This window comes from Camelus bactrianus, chromosome 13 (genome assembly GCF_048773025.1).
Source record: "Camelus bactrianus isolate YW-2024 breed Bactrian camel chromosome 13, ASM4877302v1, whole genome shotgun sequence".
NCBI classification, from domain to species: Eukaryota; Metazoa; Chordata; class Mammalia; order Artiodactyla; family Camelidae; genus Camelus; species Camelus bactrianus.
In genome coordinates, this window is record NC_133551.1 from 30,697,068 (window position 1) to 30,711,782 (window position 14,715).

Sequence of the window (14,715 nt, forward strand, 5' to 3'; positions counted from 1 at the left end):
AGTTAGTGTGAGAATGGATACTGGGGAAAGTTAGTAAGCTCTGTTATATTGATTCATTTCTATTTTAATAATTTTAAATAATAATTTTAATAATTTAAAAATATTCATCATCTAAGAAAACCCATTAGTATTTTGAAATTGAGAGTTCCCTAGTCACTGTCACTCTTTTAAATTAGTATGGTATAAACATGAATTTGGTGAAGAATTTCCCTCTCCCAGGGCCACCAGCTTTGTCAGAGTCAGAGTGGTTGTGAGTTACAATTCGCTGTGTGTGCTCTGCAGTTTATGATGCAATGGCACACTCATTTTTGAAAGGAAATGGTCAATGGCATGCTCCTTTCTGAACATTATGTGGCAAGTAAAGGTCTCAAGATGATTTATAATTAGTAGATTTTTAAAATGTAACTTTATGACAGAATGAAGATTAGAATTCAGGATATACTTGATAAAATCACAGAAAATAACACAAAATAGTTTCATAATATGAAAATGTACGTTTTCATTTAATTCACACAAGATGAAAAACTCCAAGGAATGCAACTAAATCTTTCAAATGTAATAATTTCTGACTTGTTCTGGATATAAAAGTCTTACTTATATATCTACTGTCATTTATTTAAAAAAAATTAAAAACACTAAGTGGAATCAGTGTGGGCTATGTAGATGTGACCTCAATTTATGAGGTTTAAAATTTGTGATTTGATTTCTGAAATCTTTAGGTTTTAGATATATATTTTCTGTCCAATTTAATTTCATGAATTTTAATAATATTTGGCAAATAATTTTTAACATCTAAGCTTGCTACCAAGGAAATAAAATTTGCTTTTTAGAACAGTCCCAATTCTTCAAAGTCAAATTTATCACTAACTGAATGACAGGATCAAAAGAAGGCTCCTAACTGACCCAAGGTCAAGGAAAGTTTTTGGCCCTGGCTAGATTCTATATTGCACTAGGACTTGAATATAAATGTATAAAAAATATATTTGCCCACAAAGTAAATGGCATGATGGTTTCAGAAATGGATAGCACTGTGGGCAAATAATCAAGAATCAAAATGATATTCACTTCCTCAATAAATACTCATATGCTCATTGCATTCAGTCTTTGTCAGTCAGTGTTCTACGATAGATATACAAATTCAGCAGAGGAAATAAAATGGTCTATGCCCTAATGAAGTTTAAATTCTAAAGGGAAAGATAGGCAATAAACATATAATTACAATTTTGATGAGTGTCATAAAAGGCGATGCAGAGAGATCATTTACTGAGGCACCTAATCAGCTCTGAGATTAGCAAAGAAGTGACATGTTAGTTAATACATAAAGGATGTTGTAAACTTATGTATGTGAAGATGTAGTGGTGAAGAAGAGGAGCTCCTGGAAGAAGCAATTTCCTGTTGTAATGCCTAAATGTGAAAAAAGCAAGCATGTGTAGAACCAACTGATGTCCCACTGACCTGAAGCACTCACAGATGTAGAAGTAGAGGGGGATGAGAGATGAACTTCAAGAGATGGCCAGAGACAATATCTTAACAATACTTGTTATCTGTATGAAGCATTTGGAACTTACTGTAAACAGCAATAGAAATTAGGAAGGATGGTCAAAATGCTCTATCTCTAGTCTCAGGAATAAAAGGCAGTGGTTCTCTGGTCTACAGCAATAGCAGTGGTGGTAAAAATGTGACAGACTGAAGAAGGGGTTAGATCAATAATATTTGGTGATAGAGCTGAAGGAGGAGTGAGAAAGAGAGAGGAGTGAAGACTGATTCCGAAATTATTGCCTTCAGAAACTGGATACATCATTTTATCACTGAATAAGAAAGAAAACAACTGAAGGAGGGGCTAGTTTGAGAGTTTAGATAAGGGTCATGAGTCTCTTAGTCTAAGTCATCTTTCAGACATCTAAGTAGAGAGATTAGTGGGGAACTGGCTATGTAATCTGCAGGTCAGGACAGTTTCTAGGTTGGACATGGAAATTCAACAGTTCTCAGCTTTTTCTGGTAGAGGAATCCTTTAGAGAGGATATTAAAAGACAACAAATACATGTTAAGACAGGTTAAATCAAGACACAGAATTGAAATGAATGATATTCTTTCACTTTACTAAATGATCTAAATGGAGTGATTCACAAAATTATCAAATACCTAGGAACAAAAAGAGCAACATTCTTTTCTAAAAAAAAAACCAGTTTTTAACAATAGGTGCTGATTTAAAGAACAGAAGTGGTCAATTTAAAACAGCCTAAAGAATTATAGAATATAAAAATTAAGTAATTTTAAATTACTAAGTAATATAAGCAACTAATTCCAATAGAAATGACCTAAGTAAGACACTGACTATAACAGCCTAGGACTAGGACAGTGACGTTATGCATCCCAGTAACAGACTGTCAGTGGATGAAACTGTGTGTCTCTTATCAGATTACAAATAAAAGACTCTTTGTCTAAAACAACGTTTTCTTCAATATAATCTCTAGTTGTGCTCAAGAAAAGGTAAGGTGAAAAGTTAAAATAAAGTTTCATTTCTACCATAATGTTTTATTTGGAACAATGGCTTTTATAACAAGAAAAAATAACAACGCACATGTGCACAGTTTTGTAGGAATTAACTTTCTCTCTTGAGGACTCATCCTTATTACTCTTATTAACACTTAGAGATACTTTAGCTATTAAGTTCATGGTCCTAAGAAAAGTTGGTGACTATGTCTTTAAAGTAATTTGAGCTAACTTTGTGAGGCGGAAAAGCCCACTAGAGTTACAAGACCTATGTTAATATCCTGATTTTACCATTTACTTAAATTTTCTGAACCTCAGGGTTTTCACCTGGAAAACAGATTAAAAACACTTTGATCACCTTAAAAACCAATTTGTGAAGAACAAAATGAGACAAGGTAAGTGACAGATTTTATTACAATGTCTAAAGCAGCTTAAGTGCCGTTTGGAATTTGGTCATGTAAATAAAGAATATTACTATCACACAAATCAAGGAGAAAATAAAAAGACTTCTGTATCATAACATATTTTGCAGAGCACATAGAGCAAAGGAGAAAGATCACATCTATGAATGCACTGATGATATTTCTTGAAGAAAGCCACAATGACATCAAAGAATACTATTCACCTCCATCTATGACACCTCCATGAAGGAGGAACACATGAAGACAGGAACAACAATGTGAACATAATGGAGCTGCATAATCCAAAACTAAAGATTAAAAAGCTACATGAATGTCCTTGAAATGCTGAAATTCTTTGAAAACCTAGGAAGGGAAGTTCATAGCAAATAAGAGCCTTGGAAATCTCACATCCTATATAAAAATGGAAGAACAAAGTGAATTTCCTTAAGTAAAAGTTGTGAATTGAATTAGCCTTTTGTTTTCATTAAATTTATAAATGTAGTAAATAAAGCTGACTTGCTTTCCTAGGAAGATGACTTAACATAATCAGTACTTTTAAAGTGGCTTTCCCCCATTTGACTTATTTGCTCACACTGGTCTTCATTTTACATTTATATCTTAGGCACACTGGCAGTCACAGAAGTTGACAGTTTAAGTAACTAGCTTTCCTGAAACTTTTGCTATAGTTTCACATCAATATCTATTCTACGTTACAGACAAGTAGCCTTACAAGAGCTATGAGCAATGTGTGACAAGTGTCTGCAGTACCTGCAAACACAAGTGAAATTAGCTCTCATTTCTCCAAAGTCATTAAACAGTAGATGTGAACAATGTAAATTACTTCTTTTCATATTTTTCCATGTGATCAGTTGAAGGATCCCTTTGTAAAATGTGGGGAAGAGGATAAGTACTGGCAATATGACACCCCTTTATGCTCAGTTTGAAAATTTGTTACAATTTTATGTTCACACTACTCCACTCTCTGATGGTCTCTTTTCAAAATGGGATTCCTTTGACAGTCAGGCATCTTAAATCTTATTCCTCCAACTAAGATCTCTATTTTTGCTGCTTCCTTGGAAAATCAGAATTTCTGTCTTCCACAATATTAAATAGAGGCTTTTTAAAAGAGTTTATGACTTGGCAAAAAATGCATTAGCTGTGAACACTGATGAGAATTTGTGCTTGTGGAGACTGCAATGCGGAGCAAAGTCTCTTACTAACTTATTGCTTTTTATTATAAAATATGACTCCCATTAGTTTTGGGCTACAGCCAAGTCTCTTCTCACGGTTTAAAAAGGAGTTACCTTGACAACATTCAACTTAGATCACATCTTGATCTATATTATGAACACAAAAGAACCCTTTCTGCATTAAAAGTGACAATAAGAGTCTGATTTATAATCCTAAAGCAAAGAAATTCAGAGTTAAATAAATCAAATGACTTAGCACGTGTCCCTAGATTTTTTGCAAGGGTGTGAAATCTATGAGGAAAAAAGAATAAATGCTGTAGCAAGTATTTCATCTGTAAACTCAAAGTATCATATGGGTGTATTAAGTGTGCATTTTCACTTTGGTGAATTTCAAAAAGAGAATTAGAAATAAGGCAACTGTCTCCTCAGAACTGCAATGCAATTTGTGATGTTTCTGGACTCATAATAATTGTTTTGTTTTTCTTTTCTCTCTCTGTTTTTAATAGGAGCATGATACAGGTTTACAACTAGTTCACATATTTCATAATCTTAAACACCCCCAGGAAAATTTACTTCTGGTAAACTCAGAAAGTTAAACCACCTAGTATTTGTCTAAAGCCTCCAAGCTTAACAACTCCATAGTATATAAAAGAAAATATCTCCACAGAAAACAGAGCACAACCTCAAGGAAAAGAGACAAACACTTACTCATTTAAAAAATCCAATCAGCATCAAGCACTATTCTGAATGATGGCAAATTTAACAAAATCCATACCCTCATGGAGCTTAAGTTTAAGGATGACTCCAACACAAATATAACAATTATCTAGTAGTTATCTCCTGGGATGGAGGGCAGGCTAGAAAATGGAAGGGACAGGTGGGGTCAGGATATTGCAGGAAAACTTTCAAAAGAAAGTAACATTAAATTGTTTTACATGTGACTAGAGGGGAGGAATATGCTCTGAGCAGAAGGCACACCGTGAAAGAAAGCATGCACTTGAAGTGTGTGCTTGAGGGATCCTGAAAAGAGCAGCTGAAAGGAGATGAAGAAGAGACGTCAGAGTCCTGAGTCGTGTGTTCGGGATCTCTGGGGTAGGAGTCTCCCACACACGGCTTTGAAAACGTAATTCGAGATTTAGGATGAGATTTCTTCATAAAGAAAACCAACCAAATGAGAAATGCTGAGCACAGACAGCTAGGACAGCTCCATCCCCTTCAGAGAGGATGTTCCACCGGCTAAAGGAGAAATAAAACTCCATTCACTTTCCTTTTTGATTTGAAATGCTTCCCAATCTCTATCACATCTACATGGATAATAACTCTCTAAAGAGTGACCCAGTTAGAAATAATTACAAATAATCCTGCAAACTAAATTTAACACTTTTGATATTTACATGCAATTAAGTTTTTCCTATTAATAAAATCAGTAAATATTTTTGGAAAATGTTTTAACACTAAGATGTATTAGACACTAAGAAGAAGTGTTAAGAGGATGACTTCTTGGTCAGCACTCTACTATAAATCCAGTTCAATTTAAAAGTGCTTAGTTTCATAAGCAATATACTTTCTAAATTATTAATGCTGTTTCTATGTCTTTCTAAAACGAACACAGTGTAAGTTAGTACTTGAATTAACCTTTCAACATTACTTGCTTTTTGATTAATTGAAATCTAATATAATATATTTATTCTAAATTGCCAAGGTATATCGAAAGTTGCATATTACTCACACACACCCAAGTTGAAATATTAGGCCTTTACTTTGCCACAGTATAGTTACTCTTGCAAGGAAATACGTTAAAGTTAGTAAAAAAAAAAAAAAAAAAAAAAAAAAGAAAAGAAATCAAATCAGCAGTCCTTTATACTACTGCTACCAATGAAAGTGTACATTTTAATTAACACAAAACAAAGGAGCTAATTACTATCGGACTTAAATTCACACTGCAGGGATTGGAACTAACATTTGTTTTACAAGTTTTTAAACAACATACAGGAAGCAATTGCCATATTTACACTAATTCAATATTTTGTACTTAAGTAAACAATTCTAAAATGAAAGAACAGTTGAGGTGGAAAATGATCTTTGGACCACAAAATTCCACTCCATATTTTTCAAAAATTGTGCTTTATAGACTGAGAAGCTAACACTCTCTCACAACTTGCTAGTATCAGAGTTCAGACTGGATCCAGCTCTTACTTGTAACCAAGGAATCTGTCCACGAGGTCACACTGAGTCATTACACTGTGGGACTGCAGAACACTTATGATGATGACTATAAATTGTAGCCTTAACCAAGGACAGCCCAAAATGGTAAACCATCTCTCTGCCATCAAACTTTTAATGCAACCCAGTGAAGGATTCTGCATTACTTCACACAGACCACTTACGTATTATGAAGAACTGGACAAATAAACAAATACACAGTTAAATAATTTCCTCAAAATGTTACCATAACTATAATGACTAAGTTAGACCATATTTCAGAAATAAATTCTCTAGAATTATACAAGAAGATAAAGGAGATTCTTTTGGATCCCAGACTTCTTTTGTCTCTCAGTTTAACACTACTAAAACTGAGTCTATAAGCCATAAGCTTAATTGATTAATAGTCAATTATGTTCAAGTAGTTTAACCAAAATGGTTACTTGACTTCATGTACCACTCAGCTGACTGACTGAGGGCAGATGCTTAAGGTTGTCAAAAAAAAAAAAAATCATTTACTGTTTTATGGGAAGAAAATAAATACTCTGAAATATTTTGAATAATTGGAACCTAATAAAAATAATACACTAGGCTTAAAAGTAGAAGGTGACTTTGAATCCAAGTTGTAACACTTCCTACCTATGTTTTTTGCTAATCCATTTAATCATTTCATGAGATCAGTATTACCTTCTTTCTATTCTACAGGAAGTTTAAGGGATTAATACAATAATATACTCTAAATTGTCTTGTAAATCAAGGCATGTTATATTTGCATTGGAGACTATGAGAGTTGGTTTAAAAATATAGAAATAATTTTAAAGAGTCCATCAAAAATTACTGTGTATAGACTTTCTTCAGTGTTTTCCCATGCCTCTCTGCTTTCCTAACCTTCCAAACCCTGCTTGTTTAACAAACTTCCTTGTTGTCTGGCTACTAGTTGGATCCAGCCAAGAACGCCAGCAGAAGCTTAGAGAGAGGAAGAAAATTGTGGAACCCATCCTCACAGCTTTTTCACCACCCGACTATGTGCTTCAGTTGAAGATGATCACAGATCTTGTCAAGGTGCTTTCTCTCCTGATTCCTGTAACTTCATCTTTCCCTTACTTTTCTAGTTTAAGGGTAGTAACAGTGTCCCATATTACTACAACATCCCTTTAAATTTTGCTATAACTTGCTACCCCTTTGTAATCACTTTTACTAAACTCTCTTCAAATTCCCAACTTGCCAATGCAATCTGTTCCCTACTGGGAACATGACTGATACAAAACTTTAGCATTTGATAAGAATCCAGAACTGCAGGGTAAGACATCCTGGTGGTGGTGTTTGCTTGCTTTTTTCCCGCATAGTAATGCCTACTCGTTTGCTCAATTCTATCTCCATTTTCTCACACACTCCATTTTAAAATTAATAACTCATGTTTTCAAGTAAGGGCTCTCTCTTAGGCTCTACTATGGACCAAATAAAGCTAAGTGCCATATACCTTAAACTCAATCCCCATGACTTACAAATGTTAAGAAGATGAACGATAGTGTTCAATAAAGCAATCCACAATGCCTCTTGACAAGCTGTCACCGCCAATTTTTCACCAGTCTTTGACGTAGATTTTATAAGTGATCAAGAAACCAATATATAGGATAATGGGACAATTATCATGAAAGCCTTCCTTCTAGCATGTAGAGTACAGTGAAACCAAATGGCAGCTAGGAGCGATATCCTGGGGAAACTAAGCTGCCTGAAAGTTCTGTTTCTCCATTGAATTAGGAGTTTGACTGCACAGGTCAGTATTTTGATAAAATAAATAGCAACATGAATTCTAGTGCTGACTCTATGGCCACCTGTACTTTTGTGAAAAATACTGTAATACATTTTTTTGGTTAAGCTTGATTTTTTATTTTATATTTTTTTTACTCATTTGATATAGAAAATACATGATCATATCAAGTAATGACTCTGAGAAAGTAACATTATCAGCACCTAAACTACTCCCCCATCTTAGAAAATTGTGTGGCATTTCCATACTGCTAGAATACAGTGAGCCAAATTACTTAGAAACAGAATATAGGTTTTGGAGTGTTTGTATATACAAGTTGGCATTCATGTGGATAGTTACACGTTGTAGGTCAGTATTTGATGTTATTCTCTACTTTAAGTTATCCTAAATCTCAAATGAAAATCCAACAAATGCCTTTCTTAGTAAAGGAACCAGAATTGGGTCCTGATCTCTATTTACCAAAAATTTACTCCATTGGTGGGGGAAGTAATCTTGTATTTTAATATGGCTCTGAAAACAGAGTTAAATTCTCAAAGCATGTAAGTGAATCCTAAGGAATAGCTTCTAAACTAAGCCAATCCAAATCATTAAAAATGATAGATTTCATCTGCTGTGCTATTAAAAAGCTAGTATGGTATTATACAGAGTAGAAACTTAAAATCATCATGTATAGAAGGCAACTCTGGGAACAAAAGAGTTCCATCTATAGAAAATCTTTTCATCAGAACTACATTAGAGATTCTTAAAGTTTTTCAAAGGAATGAGCTTTATTTATCATTTTCAAATTAATGGTTTATAATTATGGCTTTAATATAGTGACTCATCAACTTTCTTTCTATGTAAATATATCACCTTACAATTCATAAAGTGACAAGTATTGAAATAGGCACTAGGCAAATTTTACTCCTTAAATTACATACATAAATAAGAAAAATATCTCAAGATTGGATTACTGAGCCACAAATGTAACTGATGAAATAAATGATGGAGGAAAGTGTTGCTGTTTTGATATAAATATTTCATTCCATGATATTTTTTATATGAGAGCCAAGAAAATGCATAATTTCAATATTATAGCTAATTACCTTTTTCTTTGCATATATATACATTTTTATCACTTTATATTAAACTTTAAAAGAAGAAAATATCCTAAAGTTTAATTAAGAGTTTTAAATCACAGGGATTTACTAATTTATATCTATGAACAGTGATAAACATTTGGTAGAAAAAAATACATATAATTCTTTTAGTTCAATGTGCAAGGGACATTACTAACAAAAATTACTTTAATGTTTAATTTTTAATGTAATTGTTACGTTACGTGTTTACATAAGGATAAATTGGTTCATCTTATTTACATTTCTTGGCCATAAAACTGTTTTTAATATGTTTACAAGATCATTAAAAACAATTTGTCAAAACCATGTAGTTTCTGCATGATTGGCATTAAAGCTTTTCCTGCTGGTATTTAATGAGAGCTTTGGATCGAATGTGTCAGAAGTACCTTCTAATTAAACAACAAAAAATAAGAGTTTGTAGCAGAATGAACTTTGATAAGACTTAAGATTTTGCTTTCCAAAGAGTTATCTGAAAATGTATATAATTTCATAAGGGTAGGTCTAGTACAAAGTAGAAAAGAGCCCAAAACAGAAAAGCACCTTCTCACCTTCGCAGGCTCAGCGCATCCTCCCCGACGGGCCGTCTGAGTTTCGGCTCCTTTGAAACGTCGGTGCCTTCTCCTCGCTCCTCCTGCGTGCTGTTTCTTCACGGAAAGAAAGTACATTTTTTTCCCCAGTCCTTCACAACATTTCATTAAAGTCATATTGGAATCACAGTACTCTGCGGAGACATCTTTAAAAGGGAAGAGGTCCCTGTCTGCTCCGGCGCTCCACACTTTCCCCAGCGGGTTCTCAATTCCACATGGAGTCGCTCGCTTGGCGGGTGGGATGAAAGTTTCCAGAAGCTGGGGCGGCGCGCCTGCGCAGGCGGGACAGCGGGGGAGAGAGTTCGCGCGCATGCGCTCAGGCGGCGGCGCATGCGCTCAGGCGGTGGCGCCCGCCGCCGCCCGCCGCCGCCGCCCCGCCTCCGAAGCCCCCCCCCCCCCCAGCTTGTAGCGCTAAATTCGGCGGGAAAAGGGAACTCGAATGTAGCATAGACAAGGAAGAAAGTATTTTCTTGTTGGTCTATTTATTCTCAAATTCTTAGGGAAATTTAGAAAAAATGACAGACGACTAATCTAGTCTTTATCTAGTTCCAATAGTAGATGCAGATGGCCTTCTATTTATTTATTCATTAACAAGTTTAATTTAGTGAGGACCTATTTCAAAGTATGCATTTTACGAGATACTTACGATTTGGGAAATGGCAGTGCTTCCTTATTTCTGGTCTGGTTCCCTAAATAGATGTGGTAACATTAACCAAAAAAGGGAATATAAGAAGGAGATTTAAGATTATAAAGGAATGTATTACTATTTTTCTTTGATTTCATATCAGATTTATAACAAGTTGCTTGAAATCTGAGGAAGTATAATGAATTAAACTTCTTCAGTTGATTTAGAAGACCTAATTATGTATTTTTCTTGACTTTGTTTCATAAATTTTTAATTACCAAAAGAATTATGTATTTTCCTCTTTCTGTTACTTGTAAATTCCTGTGGTTTTGAATGAATCTGAAACCTCAAAATTAAAACCCACATATTACAGGTTAATATTTTGCCTGACCTTGTTCCAAATAAATTGAAGAATCTACCAAGAAAGATATTTTTCCCCACAGGTACTTTTGATTTCCTCTCTCCTCTTACTTTATTTCAATTGGCATTATCAGATTCTAGATCTCAGAAAAAGTTTTATTTATTCTATTCAGGCTTGGAATTTTTCAAATTTAACAGGATAATACTTGGTGAAATCATTTAAATGTTCTAGGTAATGTCTAAATATACAGTAGATTCACATAAAACTAAATTTCTTTTTCCTTCATTTGACTGTTAAAATCATTAAAGAAGACAATTTGATGATATAAACAAATTTTATGTAACACTTCATGAAGTGGACTGTCTTATCTCAGAGAACTGCAAAATGGCAGAAGGCAAGAAATTTTTACAGGATAAAGAATAAAGAGCAAGGAAGAGGAAAGTAGAAAATATCTGATGGGCTGAGGCCACATAGTCAACTTTTAGGGTGAGAAGACCCAGAGGTGACTTGGCCTGTGGGGACTGGCAGACTGGATAGGCTGTGCTTCTGGTTAAAAGAAGCATTTACAGGAACACAAAAGCTACCTAAGTTTCAGTTTGCTGACTTGGTACTCGAGGCAGGTGTGGGTCTGTCTGGGACCTAGAAAGTTATTTCAACTTCACCCTCTTTTGATCAGACCATTCAAGAGATGTGATAGCAAATATTGGTCTCAGCATGAGTCTCAGTTACCGGTGCCTCTTCAGGTCTCAGTGTGGTCACCACAGAGATCTGGGAGAACCGACTCTGGTGAGAAGTGTCACCTTTCTGCCAGTTATCCCAGGATCTCGTCTGCAGGATCCCAGGAGAAAGGGGTTCAGAGTATGGAGCACAGTCCTGGTATATACCAGAATTTGGCAACGTTTTCTATTAATTTTTATTTCAATTTTAGTTTCCCTTGGCTGTTTAAGGGAATAATGGATAGCAGGTTACTGGAGAATCCCTCAGGGTCCTGTCAGCCCTGGGAGGGGCCTCTATGGGGACCCTCCTTTGAGGTGAATCGGTAAAGCCACTAACTTGGCAGGCTTTTGTTTACAGTCTGGTAGTCTCTTCAGAGAAGAAAGGCAATTCAGATAAAGGATTAGTAGACTGAGTACTCAAGCAAAGGAGGATAGAAGGAAGTAATCATCAGTCTTATTGTCCTGTTTTAGGTACCTCTTGTGTCTTTGATTTTTCATTAGCCTTTTGCAATGAATCATTCAGTGAAGTGTTTTTTGTTTGTTTTGAATTTTGAAGCCTTTTGGAGTCTTCTGCATTCTAATTAAAATAGCTATCCTATTCTGTTTATTTCATTTAGGAGCCCCTGCATTTAAGCGCACTTCTTAAGTGAACCATCTTGCCTACTTCGAACGTTTTCCATGATGTTCATTGTAGTTCTGGGTGTCTTACTAAAGATTTTGCCATTTTTGCAGATATCTACAACTTCGGGACCACAGTTCTTAGACATAAAATAAGTAGGTGTGCCAGAGGTACACCCTCAATTCTTTGAAGGCTGTGGATCCCATTTCTTTAGCTAAGTCTTGGGTCTCTTAGAGCCAAATTATTACCTCAGAGGGAGGTGCCCCTGGGTTGGGGATTTTGTGGTGGTTTATAGTGTACCTCATTGCATGGAAATTCTCTTGAGGTTGGTGGGTGATCAGTGTCAATCTAACTCATTCTGTGACCAAGGTATCATAGGTTAGGGGTTTGAAAGTCAGGTGGTGAGTGTTCTAACAGCTTTTAAGTGCTTGATCCAGGCCCACCAATTTTTTATCTTTGGCTTTCAAGATTCCCATTAGCAACAGATCTATTATTCCTTTCATAAGAATATTTATTTACAGTGTTGGACACCCTAATGGCTTCTAGTAGTATAACTTGTGCTTACTTAGATTTTGACCTCTACCAGTGGTTTATGCTGTGGACTTACCTCAAGGCTTTGTGAGTCCCTTGGTGGCTGCTACACACTGCAGACTCCCAATACAACTATCCTGGAATCCTTCTGGGGCTCCAGAAACTTTCTGCGGAGTTTGTTTTGATCACGGAGCAGCATGCTAAAGAACAGAGCTAAAGTCCAAGACTGACTTACCCCTGGCCCTTCCTTAGTAACAATGAGAGAAACAGTGAACTCAAAGGGATCAGCAGGAGCCATGCCTGTGTACCTCCTGATCCCATCAGCCATTAGCATTCAGCTTTGGGTCTCACTCCTGGTCACTAAAAACTGTTTAAAAAGGATGAAAAAGCAACATAAGTGATACAAACAAACTTTATATAAAACTTCATGAAGTGAATCTTCTTTTGGAGAACTTCAGAATGGGGCAGAAGGCAAGAAACTTTTATAGAATAAAGAATAAAGAACAAGAAAGAGAGAAGAAATAAAATATCTGATTGACTGAGGCCACACAGTCAACCTGATTTTGGGTGAGAAGACTCAATAGTTGACTTGTCATCTGGGGTGGGCAAGGAGTGCAAACAGGGGAGAGTCCAGCCGGAGTCCAAGCTGTAAGTCCTTGGCTTGAGGATGGGGAGGGATTCATGCTACATATTCATTGGTCAGGAGGTAACTCTTAGTCTTCTGTAAATCAGGAGACTCAATTCTTAAAGCCGATTTTTCTGAGGGTGCATGCCTGAGATTCTCCATTTCAAACCCTCTGGTTCCATTTTAGATTGAAATCCTTTCACTCTTGATCATGAGGAACATTTGCACAGACACAAAGTTATCTAAGTTTCGGTTTGCTGACATGGATCCCCGGCAGAAGCAGTACCATGTTGTGCCTAGAAAGTTATTTCAACACTGGAAATGTAATTAAAGACATACTTGAGGCTGGAATATCTGGATTTGACAGTAGCATCAGATGCTCTCCCACAGTGTCTTCTGCGTGTAAAACTACAAAAATAATTTCTCTCTCCCAGTTGGTGATAGACTTCAACACTAGCAGGTACTGAATGCCCCTGACCCTCCCATCACTCCAAGAATAATGATAATGATATGGCTCAAGGGCACTACGAGGCCACAGCACTGTGGGGGTAGATGCTTCAGGTGCAAGTGAAAGATTAATTCCCTCTGAATTCACATAACGGGTTCATTTTGGATTCTCCCCATTGTTTTCTTTTGACTGCCACCCCTGCAAGCAAGAGAAGTGAGCCTGACTCCTGTATTGCCTGGGAAGTGGAAGTGACACAGATTCCCTCTTATAAACTGTTTTTGAACACTCTGTCCTTTATAGGTAGTAAAATAATAATAAAGTGAGCATTTTAAATTTCTAAGTTATTTGTATGTATCATTTTATTTAATCCTCATTAAATAATAATGATTACTAATCTATACTGAATATTTACTATAGGCTAAGCACTTCTATAAACTTTACATATGTTAACTGAATGCATCTTTAAAATAATTCTAGGAGTAAGCACTATTGTTATTCTCAATACTAGTTATCAAAAAGCAGTGTTTCATGGTGGTCATGAAAAATGTGGACGCTGGACCCAGACTAGGTTTCAAAACAGGCTTTAAGTCACTTACAAGTTATGTGACCTAGGCAAGTTACTTAAGCTGCCTTTTCTTTTGTTTTTTGTTTTTTTTTTCATCTGTAAGATGAGGAAAAAAATAATATCCTTTTTGTTCCATTGCTTTATGCATTAAGTGAAGGAATATCTATAGAATCCTCTAAACAATGACTGCCATATAGTAAGTGCTTAATAAGTATTATTTATTAGCTATAAAAGAAGAAACTGAAGGGCAGGAGGGTAAACAACTTTTTCAAGCTCAAACAAGCAGAATTGGCCTTAGAATCCAGATCTCTCCATCTTCAAAGTGATAATGGCAACCACTAAGCTCTGCTATGTTGTGGTTCTAAGGCTTTTCCTGCTCTGGGAGGGCCTGGGGTTGAATGAATGTACCAACTTTGTTCTGATCTCAGGGAAAAACACTTCTTTTTCCCTGTGTTCAGAATTA

At 35.7% G+C, this 14,715-nt stretch overlaps 1 long non-coding RNA gene across 8 annotated transcripts in view; it reads right to left on the reverse strand.

The window, feature by feature from the left end:
* Positions 1-14,715, reverse strand: part of LOC105075565 (uncharacterized) — a 60,858-nt gene that overhangs the window by 14,608 nt on the left and 31,535 nt on the right. For 5 of the 8 annotated variants that reach the window (XR_012511178.1, XR_012511183.1, XR_012511180.1 and 2 more), the window contains 3 exons: positions 12,691-13,554; positions 10,409-10,451; positions 9,724-10,034 (listed from right to left, as the gene is read on the reverse strand). This is a non-coding gene — a long non-coding RNA (uncharacterized LOC105075565). The remainder of the gene's footprint in view (positions 1-9,723; positions 10,035-10,408; positions 10,452-12,690; positions 13,555-14,715) is intronic. The other 3 variants (XR_012511176.1, XR_012511182.1, XR_012511179.1) reach the window with 3 other exon arrangements.